The sequence below is a fragment of the Meriones unguiculatus genome, chromosome 18 (genome assembly GCF_030254825.1).
Source record: "Meriones unguiculatus strain TT.TT164.6M chromosome 18, Bangor_MerUng_6.1, whole genome shotgun sequence".
Lineage (NCBI taxonomy): Eukaryota > Metazoa > Chordata > Mammalia > Rodentia > Muridae > Meriones > Meriones unguiculatus.
In genome coordinates, this window is record NC_083365.1 from 55,388,237 (window position 1) to 55,404,074 (window position 15,838).

Below are 15,838 nucleotides of genomic sequence, written 5' to 3' on the forward strand. Positions count from 1 at the left end.
CCGTGCAACCTGTCCGGTGTTTCTCTGAGCTTTATGGGGGAAAAAAAGTTCCATAGAGACCGTAGACAACGTTGAACCAGCCATCTGATGCTACACAATAATACAGTCTTGGAGCTGTGTGAACGTTTTAACTCATAAAGAACCATCCGAAGGTTCCCATAAGACAGGGCACAAGATCATGTGTTTTTCACCTCAACCCAAGTGAGGCTGTGGTAGCTTTTGCAAGATCTACAGACTATGTGCCTGGAGTGTGTTCTCCAAGTGTGTACAGCTGACATTGTTGGACTTTCAGTGATTCATGTGCCAATAAACCAAATGCAGAGGTCCCCGGCTGGCACTATGTAAGTACATCACAAACACATGATGTCGGGCACACAAGTGTGTGCATGTGTGTGTGTGTGTTCAATCAGTTTCCGTTACTTGAAATTTTCCCATTAGTCTATTCACAAAAATAAACTCATGATCTCAAAATCAGTCCGTGTGGCTCTTCTGTATCATTTGAAACACAGGATGTTCAACTTAATCGCCTAATATGTCCAGCTCTGTCTTCTTAGTTCAGTTTTCACGTCTTAAGAGATTTTTCTCTCCAGTCTACTTAGTACCAGAGCTTTATACTTTTTGTGGAGATCCTGCAGCTTTTGATGCTAAGTGCTGCCTCATGAGTCAGAGCACAGGGATGCAGAGAAGTGTCTTACTGAGAAAATGAGTGTGCCAGAGAAGGCTGGTTGGGGCAGGAGTTATAGAGTGCTGACTGTGATAGCTCCATGTTAGTAGAGTAATAACAGGCATCAAACGAGGAGCCTTTCAGTGGAAAAGACACACAAAATGGGACTGTGTGTTGACTACACATGAAGGAAAACATAACCAAAGGATCATAAGAGTCCAACCTGTGCTTCCTTTGGGGACAGTGACTTACTGTTTGCCAGGTCAGTCTTCATGGTGACTTAGTAACTACTGTGAATAGCATTGACTCTGTGTGTTTGTGCTCGGGTGCACCTGTGCGTGTGTTAGAGCGTGAGCAGGATTGCAGTTGGCCCTGGAGAGGACAGCCATGGACATACAGCCTGTGGCTACTGGGTGAGCTCTCGAATGAGCCATACAGCCACAGGGAGCAGGCTTATGGAGTAAGGTGATTAAACCTGGAAGAAAGAAGTTCCTGGGTTCGGAAGGGAACTTCTGACTTGTAGTTCAAATGCCCCGATACTAGCATCTTTCATGTAAGGCAGGAATAAGACGAGGGAAGGAGACCCTGTCATCCTGCGCGACAAGCACTCACAGAGCTGAGGAGGGCAGGGGACTCACAGTCCATCTCTAGGGTGAGTGAGAGAACAGAGGCAACTGCATCACCGTAGGTTTCAGGGCCGAACTCCCAGAGATAGTAAAAATTTTAAAAAAAAATTAATTTCTGCATGATTTTTAAGTCACCGTCTATTTTCCTGACCTAACCAGAACTATGTTGCCTTGATGACTACAAAAGTCATCCTCATCAGATTCAGAGATGGAGTGGAGAAGTTGGGATATGTGTCTGGCTTCCTCTCCTCAGAGCCCAGATGGAAGAAAAAGGATTGGAGAAAAGTGGGATAAAGCCAAGAGATGGCAGCTAGACAATCCCTAGAGCTCACCAAAGAGAGGCAAGGGGACTCCTTTGACATTAGACATGATCCCAAGATGCCTAGAGTCCAAGGTCAACAGCCAGCTATGCAAACACACAGAAAAAGGAACCGCACCTGTAAGGACCCCTTGATGAAACTCTCTTGATCAGGACTTCTGAAAAATGTTGCGAGTGACCTAAAGCACTCTATTTTCCCATCAGAGTCAGGAAGCAGGAAGACGACCCACAGGCTGGAGGGAAAGTAGCATGTAAATACCTAACACGGAACCACTCAGAAGTCTTCAATGGTGCTTTTGTTCCCTATCGGGAAAATGATCTTCTTACTGAGAAAGGTGTACTGAAAAGAGGCTTAGAGAGATGTGAAAGCAGAGAGGAAGCCCTGCAGCTTTAACATTCTGATAAATGCTGAGATAGTGAAAGCAGTCCTCAGAGCTCAGTCTATGGGGGCTGGGAGCCAGCACAGTGGAAGAAACAGGGTACCAAGAGAGGAGAGGCAGAGCTCCAAACGGTCTCGGTATGAGAGGACAGACAGGTAGACTCTGAGGAGGCTGCTCAAGGTTGGTATTTATTCCTGCCTAACTATTGGGACCTACCGTTAAGCAATTGTAGGCGTAAGCATTAAGAGCAGGTGGTACTCAGCTAAACCCATTTCCCTTTTTGTGTGGCTGCTACTAGCGGGGGGAGGGGTTCAAAAACATCATATATGTGGATGGGGAAATGTGAATTGGATAAGTTCTCATTATAGCCATGTGTTGGGCAATACCTGACTTGGAGCATGGGCCCCCTGACACCGAAACACAGGAAAATCGATGCCGCGTACATCCTGAACGAGAGGATGACAACTTACAAACTTTCTGCTGCTGCCGTGCTTGATGCTGGGCTGGGAAATAGATGCTTGTGTTCTCAAACAACTCCAAGGTGACATCCAGGAATTCCACCCAGTCTGCTCAAAGCATGTGCAGACAGGTTCACAGCAGCACTGATCTTCCAGCCGAACAGAAGAGGAGCAGGGGCCGGGGTGAAGTGCTCATAGCAGGCACCAGGACGGCAGTTCGAGTCTGCAGAGTCCACATAAAAGGGCAAGCATGGCGTGTACAGCCATCCCCCAGAAACGGCGGGAGGGGGAGGAGACGGAGACAGGCAGATCTCCAGTTGGTGAACCCCGGCTTCAGCGAAGCTGTCTCAGAAGCCAGGCGGCAGCGCTAGGGAACCGGCTCAGCAGTCAGGACCGTTGACTTACTGCTCTATCAGAGGACCAGAGTTCGCATCCCAGCATCCACGCTCAGCAGCTCACAAAATCACCTGTAACTGCAGCTCCAAGATAACTAACGTCTTTCTGACCTCCACGTGTGCCTGTACACACACAGGCATGTTACCCATGTATACACGCACATTCACACATACAATATTTTAAAGTATTTAAAAATGTAATGTAGAAAACAATAGAAGATGATACTTGGTGTTGATCGCCAGCCTCCACAAGCATGCACACACGAGCATATACACCCACACACTAGCGCATGCATGTACATATGCATACACACACACACACACATACACACACACACACACACACACAAACAAACAAAGGGAAACAGCTCAAGTGTTCAGTGTGTAGATGAGTAAATAAGATGTGGCATAGTCACATTTTCAGATGAAATATACATTTTTACCATATGTAAATGTCACCTAATGAAAGAACAATGAAGAGAAAACCTGCTATATCCATATAATGAAACATGCTTTGCAATTAAAAAAAAATGATGAAATGCTGTTGTGCTCTAAAACTGGTTGTTTTCAGGATGTTTTTTTTTTCACTGAGAGAAGAAAATCACAAAAGACTGAAAGGTTGCCATTTCACTTCTTTATATAAAGTACTCAGAACAGATAGATTTAGGGAGAACAGAAGGATTTGCGGTGGCCGAAGTAGGTTGAGGGGGACGGGAGTACTCTTAGTAGATGCCTGCCTTCTTTGGGAGTGCTGAAAGGTTCTGAGATTTAAGGCAATGATGGTTGTATACCTGTGTGAACACATAACCTAGAACAGTATTGCCTCTGTTACGAACTCAGTTGCCTGCTCTTTGATCACTTGCCCCTGGTGATGCAACCTTGCCAGGCCACAGAGGAAGAGGATCCAGGCAGTCCTGATGAGACTTGATAAGTTATGGGCAGATGTCAATGGTAGAGAAATCCCCCTTTCAGTGGACTAGGGGAAGAGGATGGGGGGAAGAGAGAGGGAGGGTGGGACTGGGAGGAGAGGATGGAGAGGGCATCAATCGGGATATATAATGAATAAATTGTGAAAAAAAGTAAAAACTAAAATTAAAAAAGATGTCTGTTTCCTGCTTCATCTTTTGCTATCAAGCACTGGAGTTTTATAATTTCATCATGGGCCTCTGAGTCCAGAATTACATTCAGTTTTCCTAAAGAATGTATACTGACTACCTGATGAGTTCGGACCCATCTGCTGGCGGTCAACGGCTTATGCTGCTTAACAAGGCTCTTTGAAGCATCTTGTTTTATGAATGGTGACTATTCCATTTTCATGGACTCATACTTCTCAGCTGCTCTGAATGAGGACTTAGCCAGGCAAGCCCATCTGTAAGGAGGAAAGCTCCATGCTCAATATATAATGTAGCCAGGGAACGAGTTTTCTTCTTTGACAGTCCAATGGTGTTACCCCCAAAAGGAATCCTTTCTTAGCATATGGATTGCAGTGTGTGTGTGAAGAGGGGAATGAAATCTTCACTAAAATGCTATTTTTCACTTCTCGGAGAAGCAAAACCCAAAAGTGGAGTAACATACTCTTTGCTGGTGGGATGCAAAGCCTCAGAGAATTTGGAAATAGCTAGCAAAATTACATGCATTACCTTCTGGTTCAGCAATCTCACCACTGGGAATCACTTCCAAAAATCATACTCTCAAAAATAAGAAAAGCACACACACTAGGTCCTTCCTGGTGACAGGGAGAGTATTAAAGGCCCATGAACTAAAGCATATCAAACACGTGGTACTAGGAGGTAGGAGCGAAGTTCTCTGTGTGCTGACGTGGAGTGACGGTCATTTTGAAGGGCAGCACAAGTGCAGGAAGTGTGCTGTAGACCCTGTACTTGTGTCTGGCAGGTTATCCTTTCTCGAGGGAGGGAAAGAACGGATGTGCACACACACACGTCTGTTTGCTTTTGTAAAACAAACGGGTAAATGAAAAATTACTGCAGAAAGAAAAAAGACAGCAAAAAGAACATGACAGAGATCACAGAGTTTTCTGAACTGAACCGGTCTAGTAATGATGAGTATGCAAATGTATCAACACACAACTACATAAAAATATTTTTTAAAATACAAAAACACACATGCACACATACACGCACATGCACAAGTGGATAATACACATAAAAGAGCAAAAATCTACAGTCTTAGTTTAACTTATAAGTATCAACATGAACTCATGTAATATAATTTTAAATATTTCTTAGTTTTCTACACTAAAACAACCTAAAAATAATGATTATGAGTGGCCAATGATGAGGAATATTCACAGGTGCAGGTCTTTAAGTTCTGCTGCACAAGCGTGGAAAGGAAAGAAGGCTTCTGAGGAACATTTGATTTCCCTTCAGAGACAGGAGATGTGCGAGTGAGCCTGGTCCATGTTCTCAAACAAGAGAACACTGAGTGACAGTCGATTCAGAACTGTGGGAAAGTAAACAGGACAGATGACCTGGCACTATTGTTTTTATTTGCTGCTTATTAATCATACAGAGTGACAATTTTCATTATCATAGTCCCGTGGATGCATACAATACACTTTCATCATCTTCACCTCTCTAATGCTCTCATCTCTCCCCATGTTCTCCCCCATTTGTTTCCATATCTTAATACTCTCCTTTTCCTTTCATATCCTTTCTGACTGTCCAACCACTCTACATAAGAAAAGAAAAAAAAAAAAAAAAAGGCATGCAGCGCTTGTCTTTGTGAGTCTGATGGTTAATTTCAACAGCCAACTTGACTTCATTTGGAAACGTGTAGGACATTACTGAGGCAAATCTCTGGGGGTGTCAACGAGGGTGTTTCCAGAGAGGCTTAACTGAGGAAAACCCCTGAATCTGAATCTGGGCGGCATCATCCTCTAGGCTGAGGCCCCAGACTGAAGGGCAAAAAAAGGGCACTGAGCACCAGCATTCGCCTGTCCCTGTTCCTTGGCTGCAGGTACAGTGTGCTGAGTGTCAGACTCCCTCCCCTCCACCATGGACCGCATCCGCTCATAGCTCTTCAGACTGTGAGCTAAAGCCGACCCTCCTTTCTGAAGTTGCCTTTGGCCAGGTATTCAGTCACAGCACTGAGAAAAGTAACTGATACACCAGCGTGATGTGGAGCGGCCAGCCTTTGCTTCTTACATAGTGGCTCTGCTTTTTGCGGACTTCACATACTATTTCTTTTTTTAACAGTCACAGTGGTGAACAGAAATTGTCAGCGTGAGAAGAAAAATACACAAACACTGAAGAGAGATATCTGAGAGACAGGAGATAGTTAAAATACAGTGCTGATGTGGCCAGTTTCTGATGTCTGGCTATTAGGTAGATGTGGATAGCAACTTGGTTATCAGCGATGACATAAATCACGGTATTAGTAAAGTAACAGCAAGAATGACAGGAAATTGGCATGTGCTGGAGTCACCATACCTAACATAATTGATTGCATCCTCTTTGTAGCTTCACGATGAAGCAAATTGGGAATGATGGAGGCTTTGTCCAGTGAAGATTTCAGTCCAGAGTAGGAAAACTAGTATGAGGAGTAGCCTATAGTTGGTTGTTGCTGGTTGATTGGTTTTGTCTGTTTTGCTGTGAAGGGACCATAGCTTAATTCTCTGCTGTTTTTTTGTTTGTTTGTTTGTTTCCAGGGTTCATCATGGCCTCTGAAAACACTATTTGTCAATCATGGTGATGCACACTTGCACTCCAAGCAGAGGCTTCCCAAACTGCTATAGATTTGAAGCCTATTTGCAAAGTCCAGGCACCTAGGGGGCACATAAGCAGACTTGGCTCAGAAGGTCAGAAACCATCACATAATAGAAAATGTGTTTCTCAAAAAGAGGCACAGTTCTTGCCCAGGAAATTCACCAATCATAGGAAAACTCCACCTGATGAAACTTTAGAGAGACTGTCTTTCTTTAAGAAAAGCTTTTTAAAGGAAGTTTTGCTCAGCTGAGTTTTTTGTGCCAGTAGGCTCTGTTAATGCCAGAGCTCAGGGGCCTAAGACAGGAGGATCCCTGAGTTCTAGGCCAGCCTGCTCTACAGAGCAAGTTCCAGGATAGACAGGGCTACCCAGAGAAACCCTGGGTCCAAAAAAAAAAAAAAAGGTGAAAGATTTGTATGATCTGAGGAGAGCCACAGCCAAACATTAGGTGTCGCTGAGAAAATCCTGCAGAAGAGGGGATTTTAGGAGGAGAACGCCACAAGATAACCCACAGAATCAATGAGCAGGGCTCATAGGAGCTCACAGAGACTGAACTGACAACCTGGGGCAGGGGATGGGGGGGGGATCTGCATGCATGACCTAGGCCTCCTGCACATTGTTACAGTTGTGTAGCTTGGTGTTTTTGCAGGACTCCTAACAGTGGGAGCAGGGGCTGTCTCTGATTCTTTTCTGGGTTACCTCATCCAGCCTTAATATGAGGGGACATGCCTAGACTTATTGTAACTTGATATGTCATGTTTGGTTGCTCTCCCTGGGGGGGGGGAGCTTTTCTTTTCTGAAGGGAAACAGAGGAGGGGTGAATCTGTCGGAGGAGGGGATGTGAGGGGAGAGGGTCTGAGAGGAGAGGAAGGAGGAGGAACTGCAGTCAGGATGTAATATATGAGAGCAGAGTAAATAAAAAAGAAAAAAAAGTTTTGCTTAAATTAAAAAAAAAAAAGGTTGAAGTGATGTGGAGTTAGCTTTGCAGATGGAGCAAGTGTCAAGCCAAGGGAGACAGGCAACCTGTGGAAGCTAGAATTTCCCTGAAAAATCACAGAATATTCCTGGCATGTGTTTGACATTCTAGCACACGCTAAGCTTGGTAACTAATGGTAGGCACACACCATCTTCCACTGGAAGGTGCTGGCATGACTTTCAGCTAATATTCAGAAATATGATTGGTATGGAAATTTTTAAAAATTGGGCAGAAGTGATTGTGGGGACCTTTGAAAGTGCGATTGAGAAAATATACTGAGGTGGTTGGAACATGAATTATGAAATTACCTTCCCATCCTGACATCTGGGGAGTCTCATAGAGTCAAACACTCCGAGAGAAAGGACATCTCTCCTGAGATTAAAAGTCCAGAATCAGTACAAAACTGTGGCATGAACTGAAGCAAGAAAGAGGTCTCAGCATGAAGGGGTCTCGGCTAGCCTAACGTTGAGGTAAGTTCTCCCCAGCAAGGGCTTGAGTCTCTTGTGAGGTAGAAACGGGAGGAGGATAAGGACACAGGATCATATGGTCATTCGTTCAGTTGTTCTTCACACAGCTGTTTTTATGTCTGCGGGAGGCTGAAGCTTTCTACCCTCTCACAGCCTTCCTTACTGCTTCTATCTCAATAGGAAGCAGGTCTTGGGAAGGCAGGAAGGGAGGCAGGGGTTAATTTGAGGAGGGCTCCAGGGAGCCCATGGGGAAGTGCTCTGGATAAGGAGATGCTGAGGGGAAAGAAAATAGGAAAACAACCACGTATGTTTCCCTTGGCTAATAAGGCCCCAATCAGCTGTTTCTCAGTCCTTGGGGGAGTAAGCGGAGGCTCTAGGATTATTTGTTCACAGGCCCTAGAGGCCCTGTGCCAGTAGGCTTTGAAGTTTTCCATGCAGGTGATTTGCAGCAGCTGGAAAGCCTCACAGGTGACTACATAGACACAGCAGAGGAAACCTGAAGCCTGAAGAGAGAAAGAAGCAAAGCATTCACTCATTGCTTCCTACCAGGCACTGACTGGGTAGCCTCCATTTTTTTCCACAAACAGATGTTTTGGAGCCAAATCATAAGACTTATTAATACATTCACCTGCTGTGGTAGGTAGCATAATGGTTCCTGGATGTCCACAGTTGTGCTAGCATTGGGTTACTATAACCAAGTACTTGGCATAATTAAGCTGTGTGGCAAAAGGGTTATTTGAACTCATAATTTTGGAGCTTCCATCCCAAGATCTGGTGCACCCATTGTTCAGGCTTCTACCGAGTGGGCCAAGTGGCAACAGCAGGGGACATGGGGTGGAGAAGACTGCTGACCTCATGGCCAGAAACAAAAACAAAGAGGAAAGAGTTGGGGTTCCATAGTGTCCTTTGAGGGGCAGCCCTCAATGGCTCAAAGACATCCCATTAGACCCCACCTTTAAAGGCTCTGCTACCTCCCAGTCATGCCACTGAGGCCAACAAAGATTTTCTTTTACAAGTTTTGTTTCTCTTGTTTGCTTTGTATGTGTGCATGCACACATGCCACAGTGCGTGTCAAAGGGCAGCTTGAGAGAGTAGGTTATCTCCCGCTACCACATGGGTCTTCAAGAGTGAACTCAAGTCATCTGCCTTGATGACAAGTGCCCTCACCCACTGAGCCATCTCACTGGGTAGGACCATTCCCTGGAGCCTGTTAATACATCCTCTCAGCTGGTGAAAGGAGTATAGGGAGAAGACTGAGGCTCCTGGGATGGACAGGTGATCCAAATAAACTGGGTAGCCTCGGTGTGATCGCAAAAAGTCCTTTGAGGTGAAGGATGGGAATGGGAGAGCTGGAGGAGAAGATGGCGGAAGTAGAGGTTGAAGTGATGTGGGGTTAGCTTTGCAGATGGAGCAAGTGTCAAACCAAGGGAGACAGGCAGCCTGTGGAAGCTCAGACAGATCCGCAAAAGGAGTGTTGCTCTGCTGTTCCTCAAGCACTGTATCATGATTTCAGCCTGGGGAGATACATTTTATATTTCTAACCTCTAGAACTACAAAATAATACAGTCGGGCTCTTTTAAGCTGCTAAGACTGGTCATTTGTTACAGGAGCTCAGGGAAATGAGCAGGTTGGCTATTAGCCAGAGATGAGACTGTGTTAAAATCCCTGACAAATTCAGAATATTGGGCGGATGAGCTGACTGGCAGGGAAGGGCGTTTGCTGCCAAGCCTGGTGAGCACATCAGAGAAAGAGAAAAGTGACATCTCTAGGTAATCTTCTGGCCTCCACGATCATTATGGAAAAGCCCAGCAGCCAGAGGAAAGAGGTCTCAAGCGCTGAAAAATGGAGCCTGCCCAGCCCAGCAAGCTGATACCTCTCCTAATTTACACACCGAGTCAGCACTATGGCAGCAGCTGGGTCCTACTGACTCAACTTGATAACACGTCTCTCCCTTCCTGCCCCACATACACACATAAATGAAAACAGCTATTAGACTGTCTCAAGATCATTCTCAGAAGGGATCTGGGGACTGGTCCCAAACTTACTGATTCCACAAAATAAATATTTCATGGATGATGACTCATAAAACATATGCTGGCAATTTGTTTCATTCTATTCTTCTATTCTATTCTATTCTATTCTATTCTCTCTGTCTCTCTCTAACATATGCATATGTGAGCACATATGAAGACCAAAAATCCACATGAGGGTGTTTTCCTCAATCACTCCCTGCCTTACTTTTTGAGACAGAATCTCTTCACTGAGCCTGAAGTTTGCTCTTTTGGACACAACTTTCTGAGCAGGAGCACCTGGGGTCTGCCTGCCTCTGCCCCTGGGGATGCTGGGATAATGGGTGCTGCAGCAATGTCTACCTTTCACATGGGAGCTAGGAATCAGAAGTTAGGTCATCACACTTGCATAGCAAACATTTGACTCACTGAGCAATCTCCCCAGCCCCTTGGACAGTTCTGAACCAAATACACACAACTACGTGGAAACATCCTTGGCCAGCCCACCGTTTCCAGCTCCCTCATAGTTTAGTGACCTTTAAAGAAGGACATGCTTGGTATGTTTTTGACTGTGCTCAAGTGAGCACCTCAGAACCCTTCCTCACTGCCATCACCCAAGAAAATGCTATGCAAGAATTAATTGTTAATGATCACACAAGGAAGAGCAGACTTAGACTATGGAAGCCTCCATGTGGCCAGAGTGCATCAAAGAGGGCTAGGGCTAGGCTTAATAAATGAAAGTATGATGACCAGTTTGTTCTAGATCTCAGATGAATGAGAAATTGCTTTCTTCTATAATATTTGCAACGTAAAACACTAAAAATACAGCAGTTATTTCTCTGAAAATCCACTGGGACATGTTGGGTTTTCCTGGGAACTCCACTGAAGGGAGACTTTATCGGGGTGCTCTCTGATCTTTGGGGAGGCACTGTGGAGTGACGGGAAGAGAATAAAGTTTGGAGTTAGTGGATCTGGTGACACCTTGGCTGGAACCATGCTCACTTTCCCTGTCTGACTCACTGTCTGACTCTTGGTTTTCCCAGCTCCACGTAACAGCAGGGCAAGACTTCCTTGGTAATCCTCTGTGAGATTACATTGAGGAGTCACCGGACAGACTCTGGTGCTCAGATCAGCACGTAGTGGTTGCTTAAGATGGTATCAGTTCCATCCCATCGTTCTGCCATTCCTCTTTGGAAACTATTTAGAGTGTGTGTGTGTGTGTGTGTGTGTGTGTGTGTATGATTTGTGTATGATTTGTGTATGTTTGTGTCAAGGAGCATGCATGCCATACACATGTGTGGAGGTCAGAGAACAATCTCAGGTGTTGGTTCTTGCCCGCAACCTTGTTTCTGAAGATGCGTAGTCCAGGCTAGCTGGCCCTTGAGCCTCTGGGGATTCTCCTGTCCCTCTGTTGCGTCTTTTGCTATAGGTGTGCTGGGATTACAGACTTGTGTGGCCGGCTTTTACATGGGTTTGGGGGGTGGTATGAATGTTAGTTGCCAGACTTGCATGGTAGGTGTATTTGACTGTTGATCATCTTTCCAGCCTGTTGTTTTCCATTTGGGGTCAGCCACTGAGGAAATGGGTCATTTTTCTGGAATCTAGGCAGGTATAGTGAACAGTTTAGCCTTTTGTGCAGCTTTCCTATCCTGCCTTCAACTTGTAGGGATCAGCAGTAGCTCCTGAGGTGACAGATGAACTGTCCTTTCTCCCCACGTAGCTCTTCGGCCCCTGAGCACATCAGTGTCTGGAAACCACACTGGGGAGACTAAACCCAAAGGTTTTGCTCAACCTAGTAACCCATACATTCCGCTGTTCTGCTTGGAATGGTTAGCTGAAGTCCTCGAAGAAAACCTTAGGCTTCATTTGTAAAGTGCTGCTTTTACAGTGTCTTGTTCACTTGGCTTGTGAACCACTGCTGGGCAGCAGGTCAGGGAAGGTGGAAGGGCCCTGCCCAGGGCAGCTGACTTCCTCTGAATCATTCATTGTCACAGGGTTGCCGAACATGTTTTTGTTTTATTTTTCAAGTTCCCAGGCTAATGAGGAACTGTGGAATGATGCTCCAAAGTGGCAATACTTCAAGCTGTGAGCATTGGCCTTGTAGGGGTTTGTAGAATTATTTTTGTTACCAAGATAATTCTCTAATTATGATACATTTGGGACAGTGCTAATTATTTAAAATTACTTTGTAATATGCCTTATACGGACTGAAACACAAAGTCGGTTTGGGCTCTGAGGGAGCTGCAGGAAATCTGGGGCAACTCATTGTGCTGAATTGGCCATACGTCATTTTAACAGCAGATAATGTATCATATAGACAGATAACTTAAAACAAAAACAAGCTATTTCCTAGAAGAGAAATGAGACCAGCCCAAGGTTGCCATTGTTCTAATTATGGCTTTGTTTTTTCCCCAGAGCACAGGAATTTTCATTTAGTTTTTCAAAGCAGCATTAAGGAAGTAGAACACTTCCTGTTAATGAAAAAGCAGCCTCATTTAAATGTTTAAAAATACTTCGGACCAGTTGCTATCCTATCTTCTGCTGGGTGTCAAGGATATTGGTTGGAAGCACTAAGAAGAGCACAATTCCCCGAATCACCCAGAAGAATGCTTTATCTCTTTACTGATGTCTTTAGATTGCACTGAAGCTCATTTCTATGCTTCCTCACTTCTAGGAAACAAACAAAACCAACTCCGCCCATCATCAGCTACTCTGAAGACTGTTTTCAGTCATTTATAGAAATTTCTAATTGCTGGCAAGGATGTAGAGCAATCAAAATTTTCCTGCAGGACTATTGTATAGCCTTGCTGGATGTTTGCCTTCTCCCAAATTTCCAGTTGAAACCTCGCCCCAAGGTGAGGGGCCTTGGGGAAATGACTGGCTTAAGAGATGACTGGATTGCAAATGGGACTAGTGCCCTTCTGAAGCAGGCCTGATGGGACAGCCTGGTTCCTTTCTTTTTGTGAGGACACAGCAAGAGCTGGACGGCTGTGACCCACAGGAGCACCCCTACCACCCAACCCTCCCAATCCTCCCAGGCCCCAAACAACACTCAGCAATGAAACAGAACAAATGAGAGAAACCTGTAAAAACACACACTGCATTAAGCGAAAGGAGCCAGACCCAGGTGGCCACACTCTATATAACACACGTGAAGTAAGGTCACAGGAGCAGAGATCACCACTGCCAGACGTGGAGGTAGAAGAGGCCTCTGTCTACCAAGGAGCAGGAAGGCGTGTTCTCAGTGGTGGAAGGTCCTGTCTCGCTTTGGTAGTGATAGGACTCCCGCATTAGTCAGAATACATAGAAGTGCAGACCTTAAAAAGGCAAATTTTACTATATGTAAATGATACTGACTCAGTAAAAGTGATTTAAAAAAAAATGAGTCATGTTGAGACCTCATGGGTATTATTGCCATGTTAAGCAAGCTTTCATTAAAATACCTTATATAGCCAGATGTGGTGGCACATGCTTCAATCCCAGCACTCAGGAAGCAGAAACAGGCAGATCTTTATGAGTCTGAGGCCAGCCTAGTCTACATAGCAGAATACCAGGCTACATAGTAAGACCTTGTCTCTAAAATAAAATAAAATAAAATAAAATAAAATGTTTGATATTAACAGGCTTTGGGAAGACACACCTGTGGAGGAGAAGGACAGTCTCTCCTCTGCTTTGCAGCTGACCATCCACTCTGTGGCTGTTCTGCCTGTTGGAGCATGTCACGGAGCTTCTAGTTGACAGAGGCCCATGGCTGACTATAGTTTCTTAAAGAATGGCGGCTTCCATCCATCCCTCTTGGCAGATGTCCTCCAGGCCACACACATCTGCTCACTGTCCACACCAGCTGTGTATGCTTGGATATGATGAGTCACTTAGCAACTACTAGGCTTGTGTTTGGTTTCTTGGTTTTACAGAGCTCTCTTGTTGTGGCTGATCGTCACATGTGATAGCTCTTATAGAGTCTACAAGGCCGTGCAGCACGTAGCCAGCAGCATGCATCAAGCTACTGTAAATGGGGCTACTCCACCCCGACACACACACACCCCTATTCACATTGCACATGGACCTACACTTGTCCTGGGTGCTGAAAAGACAGAACTCAGAATCATCTCTTTACAGAAATGAATTTTGGAAGCAATCATCAGAAGTCCTTGCCTGTAGATTGTTTTTTGTTTGCTTGGTTTTATTTTGTTTGTTTGTTGTTGTTGATTTTCTCTTATTTCTTGTCCTGGTTGGGTTTTCTATTTCTGTGATGAAATACCATGACCAAAGCAGCTTGGGAGTGGGGTTGGAGGGGCTTATTTGGCTTACACTTCCATATCACTGTTCATCATTGTAGGAAATTCGGACAGGAACTCAAGCCGGGCAGGAACCTGGAGGCAGGATCTGATGCAGAGATAGTGGAGGAGTGCTGCTTACTGAAATGCTCCTTGTGTCTTGCTCAGCCTGCTTTCTTATAGAACTCAGGACCACCAGCCCAGGAATGGCATTCCCCACAAAGGGCTGGGACCACCCCATCAAACATTAATTAAGAAAATGCGGGGCTGGAGAGATGGCTCAGTGGTTAAGAGCACTGTCTGCTCTTCCAAAGGATCTGGGTTCAATTCCCAGCACCCACATGGCAGCTCACAACTGTCTATAACCACAATTCCAAGGGATCTGACACCTTCACACTAATGCATATAAAATAAAATAAAATAAAATAAATGCCTTAGAGGTCTGTCTACAACTCGATTTTTCCGGGAGCCATTTTCTTAATTGAGGTTTCCTCCACTCAGATGACTTTAGCTTGTCTCAGGTTGATATAAAACTGTCCAGCACATTTCCTATCACCCTAGAACATCTTGGATTCTTGTTTTTCTTTTCGGGCCTTTTGGAAATTTCTTGCTATAAAACTGGTCACATGAACAGTATTCTAGAATGACCAAAATCAGATAGGAGCAGCAGGGTGGGGTGGAGTGAGGCTCCAAAGAGCTAATGACTTGGTCTCTCTTAAAGAATCTCTCAATAATCTTGTTGCAGTCTGCCCTGTGTTATCTTCTGCACAGGGCCTATGAAGGGCCTGCCTTGGCCTCACTGCATAAGATCTCTACTTTGCTTTCATTAGCTCACCTGGTCATTCAGCTCTCAAATCCTTCCTTCAAGCAACTGTGGCTTGGAGTAGATTTTTGTCAATGTGGTAAGACTCAGTACAAAGCCCCATACTAGGGATATTAGCCAGTCCCGAGGTTGTCAGCTTTCATTGCTGTGACTAAATACCTGGAATACACAAGCTCACTGAGGATGCTTTTGACTTGTAGTTTCAGAGGATTTAACCTGTAGTTGGTTGGCTTCCTTGGCCTGGGCCTGAAGCAAGGCATACTATGACAGCGGTAGAAGAATGTAGTGGGTAAGGGTGCTTACATCATGATCCCTGGAAAGCAGAGATAGAAGAAGGAGTAGGAGCAAGATGCACCCTTTAACAGCATGTCCCCAGTGATCTACGTCCTCCCAAAAATTTGTTCAGCTGTGATCTCAACGTGCATTGATCTGCTGATGATGTAGACCACTATAATCAAGCCACTTCAGCGGCATCACTGTGTGATGACAAAACTTTGAACACATAGGCCTTGGGAACACTTCTTATCCAGAGAGGCTGGAGAACACTGCTTAAGTTTTTGGAATATCATTTGCATTCGGTCATCCATCGTGTATTGATTGAACACTGACGTACAGTGAGCGCTGTGAGGGCTGCTGAGTCTGGTGACAGCTGAATGTGCTGTGCTGGCCATGATGTGCGGCCACACCACGCCTACTCTCATTTCCAGAATAAACTGGAACG